General features: G+C 39.7%; 1 long non-coding RNA gene and 1 pseudogene across 2 annotated transcripts; one reads left to right on the top strand and one right to left on the bottom strand.

Moving 5' to 3' along the window:
* Nucleotides 1-140: 140 nt before the first annotated feature.
* LOC146505138 (uncharacterized) lies at nucleotides 141-3,524 on the bottom strand. Its single transcript, XR_014877571.1, has 2 exons — nucleotides 1,710-3,524; nucleotides 141-554 (listed from the first exon to the last, which is right to left on the bottom strand). It is a non-coding gene; the product is annotated as an uncharacterized LOC146505138 (long non-coding RNA).
* A 2,860-nt stretch (nucleotides 3,525-6,384) lies between these two features.
* Nucleotides 6,385-18,204, top strand: LOC146505137 (interferon-induced, double-stranded RNA-activated protein kinase-like; annotated as a pseudogene). Its single transcript, XR_014877570.1, has 13 exons — nucleotides 6,385-6,716; nucleotides 7,562-7,694; nucleotides 7,796-7,885; nucleotides 9,456-9,520; nucleotides 9,714-9,783; nucleotides 11,282-11,358; nucleotides 11,461-11,577; nucleotides 11,693-11,818; nucleotides 11,898-12,094; nucleotides 12,364-12,507; nucleotides 15,625-15,726; nucleotides 15,846-15,908; nucleotides 16,381-18,204. The product of XR_014877570.1 is annotated as an interferon-induced, double-stranded RNA-activated protein kinase-like (transcript).
* The last annotated feature ends 320 nt before the right edge of the window (nucleotides 18,205-18,524 follow it).

Here is an 18,524-nt window from a genome sequence, read left to right as displayed (position 1 = left end):
AGACCATAACAGTAACCAACTTTTTCCTTACTCATCAGACTCAATCCGTTCTGCCGTGCTACATCTAAGACTGATGTCATTCCACCGCTGTACTTTGCATTATTTGATGTGTGTGGAGGTTTCTGCTGCCCTGGGATGGCTACATCTTTTATTTCCGTATCTGCTCCCTGTGGAAAACATATCTGGAATTTCTTATTGTCCAGACAATCAATTATGTCTATGCACTCAGTCTTACGTTCGTCGTCGATGTTAACCAGCTCAAAGTAGCCCAGGTCATCGGTGAAACGACCGTCTCTTTTCAGAGCCTCGGCCGCAGTTATTCCCTTCTCCCTGTAAACACAAAGATACCTGAACTGTTTTAAAGCGTCATTTTTTTAAAAACTTTTCTCTTTTTTGGCATTTAGTCCTCCCTTTGTACCGATGTAAAAGACAGAATAGCAATCTCTCGCCTTAACCATCTTCTTATATTTATTGAAAGGCCTCCGTGCAAGCTTGAACATGTTGCGTGTGCCGTCTGAACTGGATTTCAGTCTGAACTGATGTCCGTGTTGGTCCTGCAGAGAATCAGAGTTGGAAAAGTTGTTAATTTAGCAAAAAAACCAAAATGTAATGCATTTTGTTCATAATCTCATTAAAGCCACGATCTTTTTTTTAATCGCATTCACTGTAAATGAGTCTGCAGCAAGTTAAAAAACTGATTTACATTTATCGTTTATTACTTTTATCGGACATCATCTCATTTATACACATTTAAGATCTAAAGTGGAAAATATCCTTTTGTTTGCATTTGGAGACTCAGCATTTGAACTATCCCAAATATCCGGACCAGGGAACCAACTCCTCAAACCGGTAAAAAAAAAAAAAAAAAAGGTCAAGGACACAGTTACACAATTGCTAAACTAACCTGCTTTTGAATAAAAAAAAACATATAAGCATGTGCCCTGGAATCTTGGTTGTAAAAAAAAAAAAAGAAGCACTACACATTACTTTTCTTATGTCTACTATACAGGAGTTGCTGCTCACACTCCGAGTTGCACTAATGTGTCTGTCAGATGTCCCAAATGGAATGTCAGGCCGTACTCACGCCGGTCACCTCCTTGACCTTATTTCCACGAGCCCTCGACTCAGCTGCAAAGTGCTTACAGGGTCAGTTTCCTTTTCATCAGAATTATCTGCCGTCATTCAGACATAAGTTCAGCAATGGTTTAACCAATTTTCCATCAAAGGGATGCCGGATTTAAACCGAACATAGGATGTAAGTTAAGGAAATATAAGTTTGACTATGGAGCACATCTCCTTCAGCGTTCACAATAATGGATTGCATTTCTCTCAGTCAACTGACTGTTTAGGGGGAAAAGCGGTTAATAGTTAGTGGGCTCTGTGTTTGTTAATCACACTAGGAGTGAACAAAAGCAGAAAAAAGAACACTGTAAAGATGCAGACTGTGAAAGTCTGGTTTATACCATAAATCTTACCAGCTGTAACTGGGGTTTTTTGTGTTTTAAGTTATAAGCACGTGTCAAGACTTCTGTCTCCCATTGCCGATGTGATCCTTCTTTTTTGTTCCCTATTAATGATCTACGGTAATTTGTGATATTGCCCCCATAAAATAATAAGGTTTTATTGAAATCATTGTGATACAGAGATTTGATTTCTTGTGCATGCTTTGGATAAAAAAAGTAATTTTGTCAAGACTGAATGTTGTTTACCGACTGCTCCTCAGTCCAAACTGACTTTATGGTTCATACGAGTCAACTCAGGGAACTCCTGTCGTGACCTCCTCTCTGTGAGCACACACACACACGCACACACACACGCAGAAGGAGAGAAACAGAAAAATCATTAATGCAGAGGATTGCAGCAGCTCTTGGATTTTCACTCTCTGTCGGATTTCAGAAGAACGATCACATAAATTTCATTACAAATGTTCTGCCTTTGCTTCAATGTGTCTTTAAATCCTTTCTCGTTCAAATTGTTTATTCACATAGTAAAGAAGTAGCTATGGAACTCAGTAAGTAGGAACAGCAATAGTTTAAAGACATTTTCTACAATACAGAGGATTTCATCATCCGCAGTTTGTGAAAAATGCAGTTAAAAAACAAATCAGTAAATTCACAAATGATGGACTCTTTTTCAGAGGTACGCTTCATGTACTGATTAACATACACTTAAAAGACGTACATTAGGCTGCACACTGGTTATGCCATTACGGATTTTGCTCAAGAGTCTGTTTAAGCTAAAAACATGAAATATATGTATGTATATTTTAAATCAGTAACATAGATAAAATGTTTTTGGATAACAAACGAGTCACAATTTAAACACTGTTTGAATAATCAAAGAGATATTTATAAAGGGCAGGCTATAGGGTTTTCTGTCTATTGAGAAAACCCGTTGTAAAAGTAGCTCAAAAAATGAAGAAAACCTCTTTTCCCGCAGGGGAGTGAAATTGCTTCAATAAAAAAAATCCGGGATGCTAAATAGGACCGAGTTTTGAATTTATTTATTTTTTTACTCTGGGTTATATTGAGTTTCTGGGAGTTTCTGTCTGTAGACAGTTTTCTGCTACTGAGAAAACCTGTTGGAAAAGTAGCTCAAAAAATGAAGAAAAACTCCTTACTTTGGTCTGAGAAGGAGTGGCTGCACAAAACCAAAATACCTCATATAGGTATTTTTAATAAGATAGATAAGATAAGATAAGATAACTCTTTATTGTCATTGCACAGTCATACATAGTACAATAGTACAATGAAATTGGGAAAACTGTCCAACATCGGCACTACATATAACACAACACGACACGATATGACACATCACAACGCAACACAAACAACACAACACAGTATAATAACTTAGTAATAAAAAAAGAAGAATAAGTGTATTTGTATTGCACACTGTTATTATTGCACATTAATTATTATTGCACCTTGTTATAAATATAAATATTATTATTGTTATTGTTGTTTTAAACATTGTTACCTCCCCCCTAAAAAAGTCCAGGGAGGTAGCCAGTCAGGTCAGCTATTTGCACTGATCAAGGCTATTGCCCTGTTGTAAAAGCTGTCCTTGAGTCTATTTGTCCGGGACCTCAGCAGCCTGAACCTCCTGCCGGACGGCAGCAGCTTAAACACCCGGTGTCCTGGGTGTGTACCGTCCCGTAGGATGCTGCGTGCCCTCTTGGGACAGCGAGTACTGTACAGGTCCTTCAGGGAGGGAAGAGGATGTCCAATGATTTTTTGGGCCATATTGATGACCCTCTGGAGTGCCTTTCTGTGTGCTGTGGTACAGCTGGAGAACCACACACCGATGCAATATGTCAGCACACTTTCAATGGAGCAGCGGTAGAAGACGGTCAGCAGCTCCTTCTTCAGGTCCATTTTTCTGAGGATTCTCAGAAAGTGGAGACGCTTTGGGCCTTCTTTAAAACCGCAGAGGTGTTAGAGCTCCATTGGAGGTCTGTGTCTATGTGCACTCCCAGAAACTTGAAACTGGAGACCCTTTCCATAAATAATAAAATTAATTAGGGCCGATTTCCAAATACGGGCGAGATGCTTTTTTCCACTAAGGCTTGCTTTACACATACGAGGTGGGCGCACTGTAGATTATAAGCATTAAGAAATACTGATAATGATTAGAGCGGTTTGTTGACTCCTTTGTGACCCGCGATGTGTGTGTGTAAAACAAGACCATTTTCTTTTAGGGATTGTGTTTTCTGCTAATGAAAAAAATCTGTTGGAAAAGTCTTTCCCACACAATAACGCATCCGAGGGTGATTTAATTGTTTAAGTAAGACCGAGTTCTGAATATGTGCGCGGTGCTCTTTTCACTAAGGGATATTTATTTATTTAAACGTATGAGGTGGGCAGTCTGTAGGTTACAAGCAGATAGAAAGTTCTTCTTTTCATCACAAGTGCTTACCTCCACCCCGCTCTATAAAAATGCAATTTGTTGCTAGGCTGATAATCTTAAAGGTTTTTTTATTGCGTCTCTAATATATGAAAGTAAAATACATCCGCTATTGAAAGAAATGGCTCTCTACAGGCAATAGGAAGTCATTCTTTTTTTCATTACAAGCGCTGGTGCAGCTTAAGAAAGTAAAATACATCCGCTATTGTAAAAAGAAATAGTTCTTTACTGAGAAAATGGTTATCAAGATCACATTGTCATAACATTTAAACAGAATTCAAACTGTGAGTTTGTCTGTGGAAAACTAACTGCTTCTCTGTCTCTCTATACAGCTCTGACTCAACAGAAATCTGCTGCTTCACCCCCATGCCTCAGGAACCCCTCCCTCTCTGTTTTTAATTCTCCTCCCTCCACAGACCCTTCCTCCCTCTAAGGGAGAAAACATAAATTTTCCCCCCACCTGTTGCATTTCGTCACACATATGGAATCCAATACACACTTCCGGAGTACCCCCTCCTCTCTCCGGATGCAATTCGTCGTGCTTATGGATCATATTACACACTTCCGGAGTACTTCCAGTGGGGTCAAAAGGTCAAGGCTAGGCTCATCAATCAAATTTGAGGTGTATGGTTACTTTTTTCCCACCCCTGTAGGGTGATGCATCACAAACTAACTTTAGATTTGGCAGATTTGTGCTGTAATGCACCAACACTTTGTTTTGCAGCAGTAGACTTTTTGCATCTTTAAATGCCTTTGCACATTCCATGGTCCAAAACCATTTAGCATCTTTTTCTCAACAGGTTATGCAAAGGCTGAAGAATGGTGGATGGATTTTCCAGAAATTCACTGGAGTAATTTAGAAGACCCAAGAAAGACTTCAGTTCTGTGACGTTTGTTGGTTCTGGTGCACCAGAACTGCTACTACTCTAAAGGATGCAGTCCATCTTTCTCAATATGATCTCCCAGGTACTCCACACTGCTCTGAAGAAAATGGCACTTGGAAGGCTTCACTCTGATGCCTGCTTCTCCAGATGTGTGAATACTTCCTCCAACCTCTTCAATTGTTTCCTTTTAGATGAAGCAGTGATGAGAATGTCATCCAAAAAGCAGGTCACATGCTCCATCCCTTGAAGGATTTGGTCCGTCACAGACTGGAAAAGAGCAGGAGCACTGGAAACACCATAGCTGAGGCAACTGTACTTATAGACACCGTTGTGTGTGTTGATGACCAGATACTTCTCTGACTCTTTATCTAATTGTAGCTGCTGATAGGCATGAAAAAGGTCAGGTTTAATGAAAGATCTTCCTCCAGCTAAAGTAGCAAACAAATCTTCAGTATTAGGAAGTGGATATCTCTCCTCTTCAATACACTGGTTGACACTGACTTTGTTTTAGCCATGCTGGTTTTACAGGAAAATGAGTGAGATGCGTCTGATAATACTTGTCTGATAACACCGACACAGCTGCACCAGCAACATGGTGGTGTTCTTGTTTCCCAGTGCAACATTCACTGTGTGTCCATTTTCACTGGAAGTGATGGGGTGGACTGAATATACTCCAAAAAGCTCAGCTTCATCATTCCTACTTAAGCATTCATCCTCAGTTTCCACATACTGAGTTTGCTGATTTTTTTTATTTTATTTCAACAAGCACGTGCAATGTGTCCTATTTTTGCACAAACATGACACTTTTCTCTTTTAAATTTGCACTCATGTGCTGAATGTTTTCCCCCACATCAATAGCACGGTTGCTTTGATCCTGTGTGTTTTTTAGTTCCCTTCCAGATGATTATTTTGTTATTTCCCTCTTGTCTGTTCTGTCCTTTCCATGGTTTGTTGGAAAAATTTGGAGCATTTGTCAAGGCATTTGCATGGTGAGGTTCATGGTGTCCTGAGAACTCTATCGTATTCTTCGAAGCGAGTTCATTTTATTCGTCAACACGACCCACGTGCATTGCCATGTTAGCTCCTCAATGCTACTGCTAAAATCTGTTTAGTTGCAGAAGAATACATATTTTTTCATACGTTTGAACACAGTCCCTCTGGTGGCCAAAAACATGAAGAGCAGCTAGAATCTAATATTCATAATGAACTGCTTCATTATGATTGCCCACTCTACACAACAGAATTGACAGCTTTTGTTTGATATCATGTGACAGTTCTGTTTGACATTGGGCTGATATTGTGCTGACATGTATCTTTTTTGGGAGGGAGAAAAATTATGTTGTGTCTTTTTTAATAATAAATCATTTTTATGAATAAACCTTCCTTGTTTAAACATGTGCCATGGTGTGTTCTCATTTTGCTTGTGACTTGTTGATGTTTTTTTAATAATAAAAAAAATACACAATATATAACAATGTACAATACAAACTTATAATAGGTTAGGAGTATGCTGTGAGGTCCCTGCCTCCACGTGATTTAGTGAACCAGTGAGCAGGTACGTTTGTCTTCGGGCATCAAAGATCACGTGACTGCTCCGATGAATCAAGTCTCGGCACATTTCCGTTGTGTTGTGTGTGCTTTTGCAGCGTTTTTCTTTTTGCAAGTGTTTTCTGAAGTTGCAGTCCGTTTGGCCTCTCAGGGCCACCGTACGTTTCTGACGAAGTGTCCTCGTCCCTCACTTGCCAGCGGCCCCGGGAAATTTAGATCTGTGTGTGAGCTCTGCTGTACTACAGCAAGCATTTGTCCGACCAGGGTTTCGCGATTTAAGATGGGCAAGAATAAGTACACAACACGACTGAAAAACTTTGCACGGAGGAACGATTTGAAGCTGGAATATGAGAACGTTTTAGAGAGACCTGGCGGGAGGTGAGCTAAAACCGGATAAATGTGTTCGGCAGCTGCAATGTATTAAAGAGGGTATGCTGCCATATTGTGCATTGGGCCATGCAAGTGCTAAACCAACTACTAAGTCCTTGTAGTCTTATATTAGTTTAATAATAGCTATTTGGTTTAACTTGGAATACGCGGGACTCGCTGTGATACACAACGGCTGTGTTGTCGGAGCCCATTACTTCGCACAGTCCCGAAAAATCCGGGCTTTAACAAGTCGTGTTTTGACGTAGTTGACTGTGGCAGTGACCTCGCTTATTACATTATTTAACTTGGGACTAAGTTGTTTCTTTTCATAACCAAACCATGTAAAGAGAAAGAGGGGCTGTGTGGGTTTAGCCGGCGGAACCACTGTCTGAGTCGGGCCCTCCGTGGCTTCAGATTTCTGCGATCGGCATGATCAAAATGTCGTCCTTCTCTGACAGATTTGTCATGTTGTGCTCGCTCCTGCAACATCATCATCGCCATAAATTTCCCTGCGGTTATGTTGCCATGTCCTGACATAGCTCTGCCTAGTAGAAACATTCAGTTACCACTTACCGCTATTTCAAGTGACTATGAAGCTCATTAAGTAATCAATGCAAAGGGTGGCTATTTTGAAGAATCTAAAATGTAAAACGTGTTTTGAGTTAGTTCACACTTCGTTTTGTTTACTACATAATTCCATTTGTGTTCATTCATAGTTTTGATGCCTTCGGTGAGAATCTGCAATGTAAATAGTCATGAAAATAAAGAAAAACTGTTAAATGAGAAACTGTGATCAAACTTTTGACTTAGAGTACATCAGCAATGTTAATTAGAGCTTTAAAATTCTTTGTCAGAGTCATCATGAGGGCTGTGATTAATGGGCAAAGGTTTCCTGATGGTGAGGGGAAGAACGCTGAAAAAGCAAAGCAGAACGCAGCTCGAAATGCCCTGGAAAGTTTGAATGAGAAGGAAAATCTAATCCTGCAGGTAAGATGGTGCATGTGCCTGTATATGGAACACGTTTGACAAATTTGTTGATCTTATTCTTAACAATGATGTCATTTCTGAAAAATCTGTTTTTCTCTCAGATGAAGAAAAAAGATTCAAATGCGCAACATTCTCACCTGAAATGCAGAAAATCTTTGTTTGATGGTATATCTGAACGCAAAACTAACGGGGTGAGTAGCAATACATTATAACCTGTGCTGGTTTAAATCAAACACTAACTTGTATGCATGGTGTAGCTTGTAACTTGGAGCAAACAGCGGATCTTGTTATTACTGTAAATGTTAAGGGGTCAAAATGAAGTACCAGGAAATACTGTCTGACTTATTAAGATCCAGTGACTACGAAGGCCACTTGAGTCTGAATTTGCACACAAAATTACCACCCAATTTATGATACGTGTGTGACCCATAGGAAGTACTATTTAGATAGAGAAGAGCCATATGCATAGAGTCAGTTCACAAGGTTTAATGCTAGTACAAAACCAACGTTTTATACATGTAACAGCACCAAGAAAACAATGAAAAGATCTAATTTATTAAATACATTAAAAACGCTAAAATGATTGAAATGTACGAGGAAGCCAGGATAAGCGCGGCAGGGAATATATGCCCTGCCCAAAATGGGCAAAAATGTATACAAGAAAATATTCAGTGCCCATCACCACTCAAGCTCACTGGGGTACATGACAAAAGCAGTGAGGAAAAATCTACAGCATAAAGACCATACAAATATAGCAGTCAAACACAACACTGTTGTAAAAAAGATGAACACTTGTTTGTCGCAGATGTTTGGTTGAATACGTGTTCTTGCTGTGTGTTATGTGTTATCTGCATGTGCTGATTTTTAATCAGAAATGTTAAAAATCTGCACGGACAGAGTTTGTATTCTCTCAGCTGCAGACTCACTGCTGTTTAAAAGTTTGAGAGCAAAGATTAGATAATAAATAAAGGTCAAACATGGACTCGGCCTACGTACACATTTGATATGAGGTTAGCAATTACAAAGTCTGTCCTGTTTCAAGATCATACATGTCAAATTGTTGTCAGACCTGTGTCGATCCAGCTGCTCAGTCCGTGGTTACTATGGTTACTGCATAAGCTGCTGTGAACACCCCTGGCTTACACCTTTCCAAGTAATATTTAGCTTTTTTTACAAGCTTTTTTTTGTAATTCTGAGCATTTTGTAGTCTGTGGTGTTTTGGAAAACTGTAAATGACCAGAAGTAATAACGACAAATAAAAATAAAGTCGTTATTATTGTTATTTCTTTTTTTGCATAAAACTGTTCTACTCCAAATTTGCACACATATTTGTTTGTGCACACTGTTTGTAAATCAGGCCCATTGTCATGTTCAAGAAACCAGTCTTAAATTTGTTTAATCTTGATGGGCGTGGCTACCAGTGTGGTCTTCTGCTGCTGTTTCAGAGATACTCTTCTACCTGTATGGTTATTTGAGTTAATGGTGCTTTCCCTTCAACTCAAACCATTATTGATGTTCTCCTCTGGCATCAGAGACCTTTTCAGAGAACTACCACTCACTGGATATCTTCTCGGTTCCTGGCCATTCTCTGTAAACCATAGATGGTTGTGTAGGAAAATCTCAGTAGATCACTTAAATTATAAGACCGACCATAAATAAATGCATTGAGTTGTTGCCTGCAAGTGTAATTAACATAACATACATAGATTTTAAGGAGGACGATATGGTACAGAAGTTAAAGACTTTCTGCTTGTGTTTCAGGTGTCGCGCTTCGAAGTGTTTCAAGATGAAGCCTCAGGCACGCTGCCCACACCACAGACTGAACCGTAAGTCACAAACTGATAGCAGTGGTAGATTTGTGAAAATGGTAGACTAGACTGTTACCTGTCCAGGATGTACACTGTCTCTCGCCCTATGACAGCTGGGTTAGGCTCCTGTCCCCCTCAACCCTGAGGAGGATACGCAAAAGAGAGAAAAAGGACGGAGTGTTTACTAATTTACCTCTTTGTTTTCTCCCAGGGATATCTGTGGTGCTTCATTAGAACCTGTGGGACAGACATGTAATTCGTCAAAAAACTCCAAGGTTCAGGTCTTGTATTACCTTTCACACTAACAGTGCTATTTTGAGTAAAAACTTTAAAAGCGGCCAGTGTGTCCGAGTGACTCCAAGGTCCAGTCTGAAATCCTCCTAAAAACAAGAAGATCAAAAATTGAGTGAAACCTGAAGAAACTGGCAGTAAAATCTGATGTTTCACGCACATGTCCTATTTTAAATCAAACGTGATTATTAGAACAAAAACAAGTTCTTTTTCTAACTTCAGTGTTTTACTATGGGAATTTCCTTGGTGTAACAAACTATGGAAACTCCAATGACAACCCATCTGTCTATGACAGACCTGTCAAGCCAAGCTCAGGACTCCGCCCCCTTATTCTAACTTACCGACCAGCGCCTCCTAACTCATTGTCGCTTTCTTCCCGTGAAAAACTACTTTGAGTTTCCTTAGCGTGTCCAGGCAAACTTGATTAGGTGCTTAACAGTTCTCCGTTGTCCTCTATAGGAGTATATCGCAGAACGGTTTTTCCAGTCCCAGTTTGGATTATGGTAAATCCTTTGGAAGAAGTCCACTTATAGTTACACTCTATTAAACAGCTGTTGTGTCAGGCGAGTTGTTCCAGCAGTTCCTGGTTTTGTTTGGCAAGATGGCTGATGTTTGTGTCAGGCAATTGCGTTATAGCGAGTCTTGTATGGTTGCTAAACATGCTCAGTCCGATAACTGGAAAAATCGAAAAGACAATCCAGGACAAAATGCGGCCCCTGAATTTGGACACAGCTATGATACCGGAGACTGCTGCTTCTTTTTCTTCTTTCGCGTTTAGTGGCAGCTGGCATCCTTGTACATGCAGTGCTGCCATCTTATGTTTCAGTACGTTATTACACTTTTAAATCCTACTAGTTATTCCTGCGTTTTTCAGGATCTTACAAAGCTTCAGACACGTCGACTATTAAATTAGTGGTTGGTTACTTAACGTAACCCCTGGTTCTTTGATAACAGTGTTTTACCAGCACTTTCATCCTTTGCTTGGGGACCAAAAGAAATCTGCTGAGAATGAGTCAGGAGGGGCACAGCTCGACAGATCTATCATGGACAGACAGGGTGTCATTGGAGCTTCCATAGTTAGTCACACCAAGGTGATTCCCATAGTGAAACATCTCACTCCATTATCAGAGAATCAGGGATTACGTTAAGTAACCCAACATTTATTAGCTAGCTATTTATATGCAGTAAATATTGATTTACTTTAATTTACTATTGCTTTATATTTTCTAGCAAAATCTTCTGTATTTACTCAAACTTGCAGAGCAACAAAAAGCTTATATGAAGCCCAAAATATGTGAACATCTATTCAGACATGCTACTAAGCTGCAGTTCACAGTATTTTAAAAAAGATACTGTGAACTGCAGCTTAGTAGTTCAATGACGCGAACAATGAAAGTTCATTGATTTAATTCATGCTACATGCTTTGGTGTCTTTTCTTTCTTTCTCTTTTTTTTACACTATGCATTCTATTGTATTGTTTTGTCAAGGATATGTTGTGTCCTGAAGAAAAGAGTTCAGCAAGCTCTCCCAGTGATATAATGCCAGCTGATTCAGAAATCTTCAGGTATGGAAAATAAAAATATGAGAATGCAATATTATCAAAATTATCACATTCTGTTCAATTGCTTTAAGAAATTGATATTTAATAAAAGATTTCTGTCAACAGTCATTCACAGTTTGACTACGTAGAGAAGCTGGGTAAAGGAGCTTTTGGTCGAGTAGTCATGGTAAAAGATAAACTGGTGGAAAAATATTACGCAATAAAGATCATCCGCTGGAACGAGTAAGTGAAGTGTTCAGTAATATTGCATGATTTCACTGCGTGCTTTATTGGTTTATATTGTTATAGTTATAGTAAAGTTGTATGATTCAGGGTTTTTTCCCCCTCTTTGAATTAGAAAAGCTCTACGAGAAGCCAAGGCGTTGTCAGACCTTGAGCACCCTAATATCATTAGATACTTCTCGTGTTGGATGGAGGATTCAGGATACCAGTCGGACAGCACTGACGAAAGCTGCAGTACACAGTAAGACTCGTCCACTTGTGAAAGTAATTCTTCACTTCTTTTGTATCATTTCACTGTTTGATCATTCATCCTGTTTTAGGTCTTCCACTGGTTCACCCAAGAAGTGCCTCTACATTCGGATGGAACTGTGTGACACCAAAACACTTCTAGACTGGATAGAAGACTGGTATACGAAGAAATCAAACTCCAAGAGAAGAAAGTCTGACCATTGCTCAGCAGATGGTCAGTGGTATCGAGTACATTCACTCCAAGAAGCTCATCCACAGAGACCTGAAGGTGAGCCAGACGAAGCAGATAACGGGCTAACCACAGGTAGCGCACAGGGCTGTGTGTGTGTGTACAGGTTAAAACCTGACAACAAGGTGTAATGTTCGTATGTGACTTTTTGTTTTTCTAAAATTATTCAGTTTACTCTTTTACTGAAATCCACAGAAACCCAGAGATTCTCACTCATTACTGTTTATTGCAACACCGCACCCACACACTCTCACAGCCTCACAGGATGTAACAATTGGTCACATGTTTGCTTTGTTTCGTCCCGCTAGCCTGCCAACATCCTGTTTGGGCAGGACACAAAAGTAAAAATCGGAGACTTTGGACTGGTCACTGCTGAGAACGACGACGATGACAAGTCCCCGATGAAGAGAACTGTAAATAAGGGAACACCATCATACATGGCTCCTGAACAGGTGAGTCCGTTGACATTATGATGCTAATTTCTTTGTAGACGTGTAGAGTGGGGTCGTCTTAACAATCCATTAAAATGTGGCATACATCCACCAAGTTCTTCAAGTTTATGATTTATTGCGATGTATTTAAAAAAGCCTTGTAACTTAGAAACTATGATTCTTATAAGTGTGGTGTGTATCGTCAACATAAAGTATTGTGAAAAGATTTAAAATAAATCATTCTTGACCTCTGACCTCTCAAAGTTCAATAGAGTGATCGCACGTTCAATTGATGATATTGCCATAGAGCTGTTTATTAAAACTATGTTTTTATGGACAACATATGGGCATATAGGAAATCATGCAATATATTTGCCAAAAGTATTTGCTCCTCTGCCTTGACTCGCATATGAACTTGAGCAATATCCAATTCTTAATCTATAAGATTTGATATGAAGCCATTCTTTGCACCTGGACAAGCAGTGTGTTTATAAGAGTGTGTTTATTGAAAACTGGCTCACATTTACCGCTCTCATCTTTGTATGGGGGTTGAGGTCGGGACTCTGTGCCAGCCAGTCAAGTTCTTCCACACAAAACATGCTCATCCATGTCTTAATGGGCCTTACTTTGTTCACTGGTGTTGGGACAGGAAGGGTTTATCCCCAAACATTTTCCACAAAGTTGGGAGCATAAAATTGTCCAAAGTCTCTTATTATGCTGAAGCATTAGGAGTTCCTTTCACTGGAACAACTTCCTGAAAATCAACCCCACGCCTCCACCAAACTTTACACTTGGCACAGTGCAGCCAGACAAGTACCATTCTCCTGAAAACCACCAAGGTGTGCTTCGTCACACCAGAGAACATGTCTCCACTGCTCTAGAGTCCAGTGATGGCGTATTTTACACCACTGCAGCTGACACTTTACATTGTCCCTGGTGATGTGAGGCTTGGATGCAGCTGCTCAGCCATGGAAACTTATTCCATGAAGCCGCATTGATTTTAAGCTAATCTAAAGGCCACATGAAGTTTGGAGTTCTGTAGAAATTGACTCTGCAGAAAGTCAGCAACCTGTGTGCACTGTGTGCCTCAGGATGTTACTGCAACGTCGGAATTCACTAATTTGGATAAGTGGTTTAATACTTTTGGCAATATAGTGTATATAGAGATTCTAAATAACCCATTACTTGGGACCTCCGATTCCTTCTTCAGTCAAATGAGGTCAGACTTTTGTAAAATGTCTTTAAAAATATTTAAAACGTTGCTTAAAAATGTACTGTTTATTTATGCGTTTTCCATTTAGGAAATGATACTGGTATATGTGGCTTCTAAATATCACATTATAGTTTACATCCAAATATGTCACATTTAACCCTTTGACCTCACTTTTGCGTTTTACATCTGCCTTTCTTTCACATTGACCCCACAACATATTATATCTTTAAAGAACACGTCAAGAAAAAAAGATGAGCTGCTTAGTTAGTTAGAAAATTGTATTATTACATAATAAGCCCGGGGCTCTAATTTCTCAATGATGCAACTAAAGAAAAATCATCCAGCCATTCGATTAAAAAGAAAAAAAAGTCTCTGCTACTCTGAAAGTCTCCATGTAATCAACAACAAACGCACATTATGCCCCTATCGTGGTCTAAACCAATCAGAGATAGTCAGGGACAGGACCTCTGATTGGTCCTGGTCCAGATATTCCTTTCAGCCTACGTCTGTATACGTTGGAAAGTTTAGGTGGATAGACAGGTGAGTAGTAGGGCTGGGTTTCAATAGTCGATTTTCCAATTAAAGTGGATTTTAGCTTGAATAACGCGATGTTGATTCATTAAATCCTGAATCAATTTTTAAATATTAATGTTTTTTGCCAGAAAAGCCAGGAGCTCACAAAACTATTTGAACAACCACCAAACAGATAAAATAGTAAATGAGAGCAAGTAAACAGATTCCACACAAAGACGTAAACACAGAGCGTGGAGCCGACGTATCAGTGAGATGACGGCTTTCTCACCCGATGGCACGAACCCGTCGGGGTTGAAAGTCGTCAGCTCACTGATTCTGAGCTGCAGGTTTTGTCCCTCTTCGACCAAAATGTACTTCAAGAACAGTTTCCCATCTCAAATCTCTGTTTCCTGTATTATTCGTTTGCTTATTCCACACCAGTTTACCGTTGTTTACAGCGCTGTCGGCCGCTGTTTTTCTCTTTTCCCCCAAAATGACCTCCGACAAGAAATCCTTAATTTTGCTGTTTAATACTTTTTATTTTCAGAAATTATACCAAATTGAAAAACTCTTAGCTTGCAAAATATTTTTTAAGGTGGTTATCTGATATAAAAAGTTAGGCCAGGAAAATCTCTTTCATGTTTTCTGTGTTTTATCCTCAGTTACGATTATATCGATTATATCGATTATAGAAATCAGGGACAATACCCAGCCCTAGTGGGTAGCCTAAGCCCGACAGAAGTGGATGTAGCTGTTGGGTAATGACAAAAGATGAAAAGAATGATTGAAAACACAATCTATGCCGCGATAAATGCACTGCCCAAGTGTCCCCTCTTCCTACTGCCTTTAAACTGCAGGCAGCAGCGAAACAGGTCGTCAGAGGAGGCCGAGATGATGATTAAGTTTAACATTACCTGCAATACTGCCAAAGAGTGCCAAAGCACTTTAAGCACAAGCACTTTTTCAGTAACTTATCTTTCTTGTATAACTGTGCTCCAAAAAAAGAACTTTGTGTTGACAAGATTGTTACAAATTAATATTGCCTGTATGGACAGCAAATCCTCCCCCAAAAAAAGTGCACATGTAAAAACTGCAGTGTTAATCGATGCGGTTGAAAGATTGGGGTGTGCCTAACTTTTGTGTTGGTGGACCTAAGAAGAAAAAAAGTTAGGCGCACAGTGCAACCGTGGGAAAAGTTAGTCTATAGCTCTGTAAGCTCAGGTTATTCATGCCCAATTATTTACAAATCAATACCTATTAATACTTATTAACCATGCTTACAGAATTTCTATATGCAAAATACAGTACTATTCCCTTAAATGTAAACACTGACCAGAGAGTGAGCTGCCTTGGTGGAGGTTTGTGCGCTCAGTGCTTCTTGTTATTAATGCTGTTTAACTGCTTTAACACAGGAGAGCGAGACGAACTATGGCAGGAAGGTTGACATATTTGCTTTGGGGCTGATCTACTTTGAGCTTCTTTGGAAATTCTCCACTCGTTATGAAAAGTACAAGGTAGGTTGTTGAGTCACAATCAGAATGCTGTGCATGGTAGCTCATAATCTGTAGAAGGTCAAATGTTTTGTCTTTAACTATTCATTAGAAATTTCCTGAACTATATTTCTTAATTTCAGACATGGGATGACATCAGAAAACAGGAGCTTCCCCCAGAATTTGCATCCACTTTTATCTCGGAGGTACATCAACGTTTTCTCAGTGTATTAGCAAATTTCAGTATGAATTTCTCACGACATATGTGCTGGCAGAGGAAAGGCTGTGATCCAAAACCTCTCAAATTTTTAGGATCACTTAGAAATGTATGTGTTTGATTTTAGATGGATTATTTACATCAGCTAACAGAAGACAATTTCCAGCAAACACCTCTCCAGTATTCCAGTGTCTGAAAGGCTAATTAATCATTAGAAAAGGCCTTTTTTTAGTTGTCACAGAAGCAAGGAAAGTCTGTGGAGCATCAGGACGTTTAGGTTCAAACATCTGATGGTGATGAGAACAAAATCAGAAAGGGATGATCATCATATTTAGGGAAATAAGACTCTGGATTTAAAAGATATACACTTAGTGGAAAATGTTGTTGAAGTTGAGCTCTAGAAATGGTGCAAATGAGAGATTGTTTCTAATAAATATTTTATTGCTCTTTTTATGCTACAGTGCATCACCATCAGATCAATGCTGAGTATGAATCCCGAAGACCGACCTGAAGCGTCTAAGGTCATAACAGACCTGGAAGAGTGCGCTAAACAGATAAACGCTGAAGAAATAGCGCGTCGTGGAAGGGCCACTGTCTAAATAGCGGGAATATAACAGAAGAATTTCATCTGCAGATGTGGAGGGAAAAAAGATCCATCGGTGCTCTTGAAAGACTTTCAGAATAATGTAAAATATTTACATGCAACTTATAAATCATAAATGATCGTTTTTAGAACGTACCACCAAAGATTGAAGCTACAGAAACCTGTAGCTTTCATTTTAAAATTTAAATGGCCAGTTCTGCCCATCCTTCCAGGAAGTGTGCAAACCATGCCATTTGACACATGACTAGATATTTTATTGATCACATATTGAAATTACAGTTACTAAAGTAATCGCCTGAGAAAGTAATTTGCTGCACTACTAGTTGCATTATTTTTACGTTACACCATAAACACACCAACACAAATTTGTGCCCTAATGAGGACACGTGTACAGTCTCATAGTTTTTAGGTATGAACAAAAAGCCGACAACACAAAGCAAAAACTCTCAAAAACATTTCTACTGTAAAATCATGAACAGGTAGAAACAGCTTCATGACGGTTTGTGGTTTGATGAAACTAACTGCTCATCGATGTCTGTTACCTGTTGAAGTTCAGGCTCTGACCTCTGAGTGGGGGGTCGGCAAACTCCATTGCAGACTGAGGTGCACTGGGATGTGAAGCTTGGAGAAAAATCCTCAGTTTTTCTGACAATCCTTTCTTTTTTCTGTCTTTTTTCTGTCTTAATTTATGTCATTTGCATTATTTTAAAATCTTTTTATCTTTTGTATACTTTCTATATACATGTATGTCTGTGCATCACCTGGTGATTGCACAGTTTCCTCTTTTGATTAAGAGTAACGTCAAATAAAAAGAATTTTCTTGTTGTTGTCTTTTGTTCTTTGGCCTGTAGGGGGAGCTGTGGCACTGCATAGGTCGGGCAGTTCAAATTGCGGCTGCAGGCTCCAGGCCCTGTCTGCCTGTGGGTGAGAGAGGTTTATTCACAGTGAGAGGGCCAAAGCTGAGGGAGCTGCGTGACATTTAATCATGCCTCTGGCGCATGCTGGATGATTAACATCTCAGTGGAAAACCGCAGTAACAAGTGCCAAATGCAGGATCCCACACAATCACCTGGACCCGGTGCCCACAGTCACATGGGCCCGCTAATCAGCACAAATCAGCTCCTGCAGCTCAGTATGTTACCTCAACAATCTCCACAGTGCAAAGAGCCTTAAAATTTGCTTGCCGCCTGTGGAGAGGCCATAGGTGAAGGACTGATTTCTGTCTTATCAGCTACAGCACTACCTCATTGTGACAGCAGCAGTAAAAGGGGGGAAAGCTCCTGAAAGAAACCACGCAGATCCAGATCCTTATCCTCTCAGCAGTGAACATGGGATATTTTAAACCTCCCTCACTGATCTTCCCCCTTAGACCTTGGGAAGACTCTTGTAGCCTGCATGACTTACAGTAACTTGCAGCTGTTGGTGTTTGCTGAGAAGTGTTGGTAATGCTACTAAAAAGATTTTTAACCACACAAAACGGACACGATCAATATTACAGTTACTTTTTTCACGATGTGATAACCAGCAGGATCTAGAGGCACGTTTGTCTCAGCCTGATAAAGCCCAATATGTTGCATCTCCTGTGAAACATTTGGCTCTTTATTTATAGACACATGTTCACAACTGACCCGACTACAAGGACTAAACAGGTGCTGTATGGAAGCAAAAAAAGGCCGTAAGTGAACGTTACGTATGTGACTGAACCACACTTAGTGAGCCAATGGAAAAAGATTTGCACAAATAGTAGTTTTGCAGGTACGCAGCTGTTCATTGATAAAATCAGTACACGCAAAACGTGTAAGTGTGTCCATCCAAAAGTTAAAAAACAAAAACATCACTTCACTATCAGATCACAGAGCTGAGGTTGGACCACCTTCGCAGTGTGTGGCTGCAATCAGGCTTCATCTTTGTAGTGAACAGTGTGAATTAACAAACCCAAACAACCATCTTATGTAGTCTGCATTTTACAAATGACTCTTATTATCAATAAAATCATTAATT

The sequence above is a fragment of the Neolamprologus multifasciatus genome, chromosome 13, assembly GCF_963576455.1.
Source record: "Neolamprologus multifasciatus chromosome 13, fNeoMul1.2, whole genome shotgun sequence".
Classification (NCBI taxonomy): Eukaryota; Metazoa; Chordata; class Actinopteri; order Cichliformes; family Cichlidae; genus Neolamprologus; species Neolamprologus multifasciatus.
This window is presented reverse-complemented; position numbering and strand designations above follow the sequence as displayed.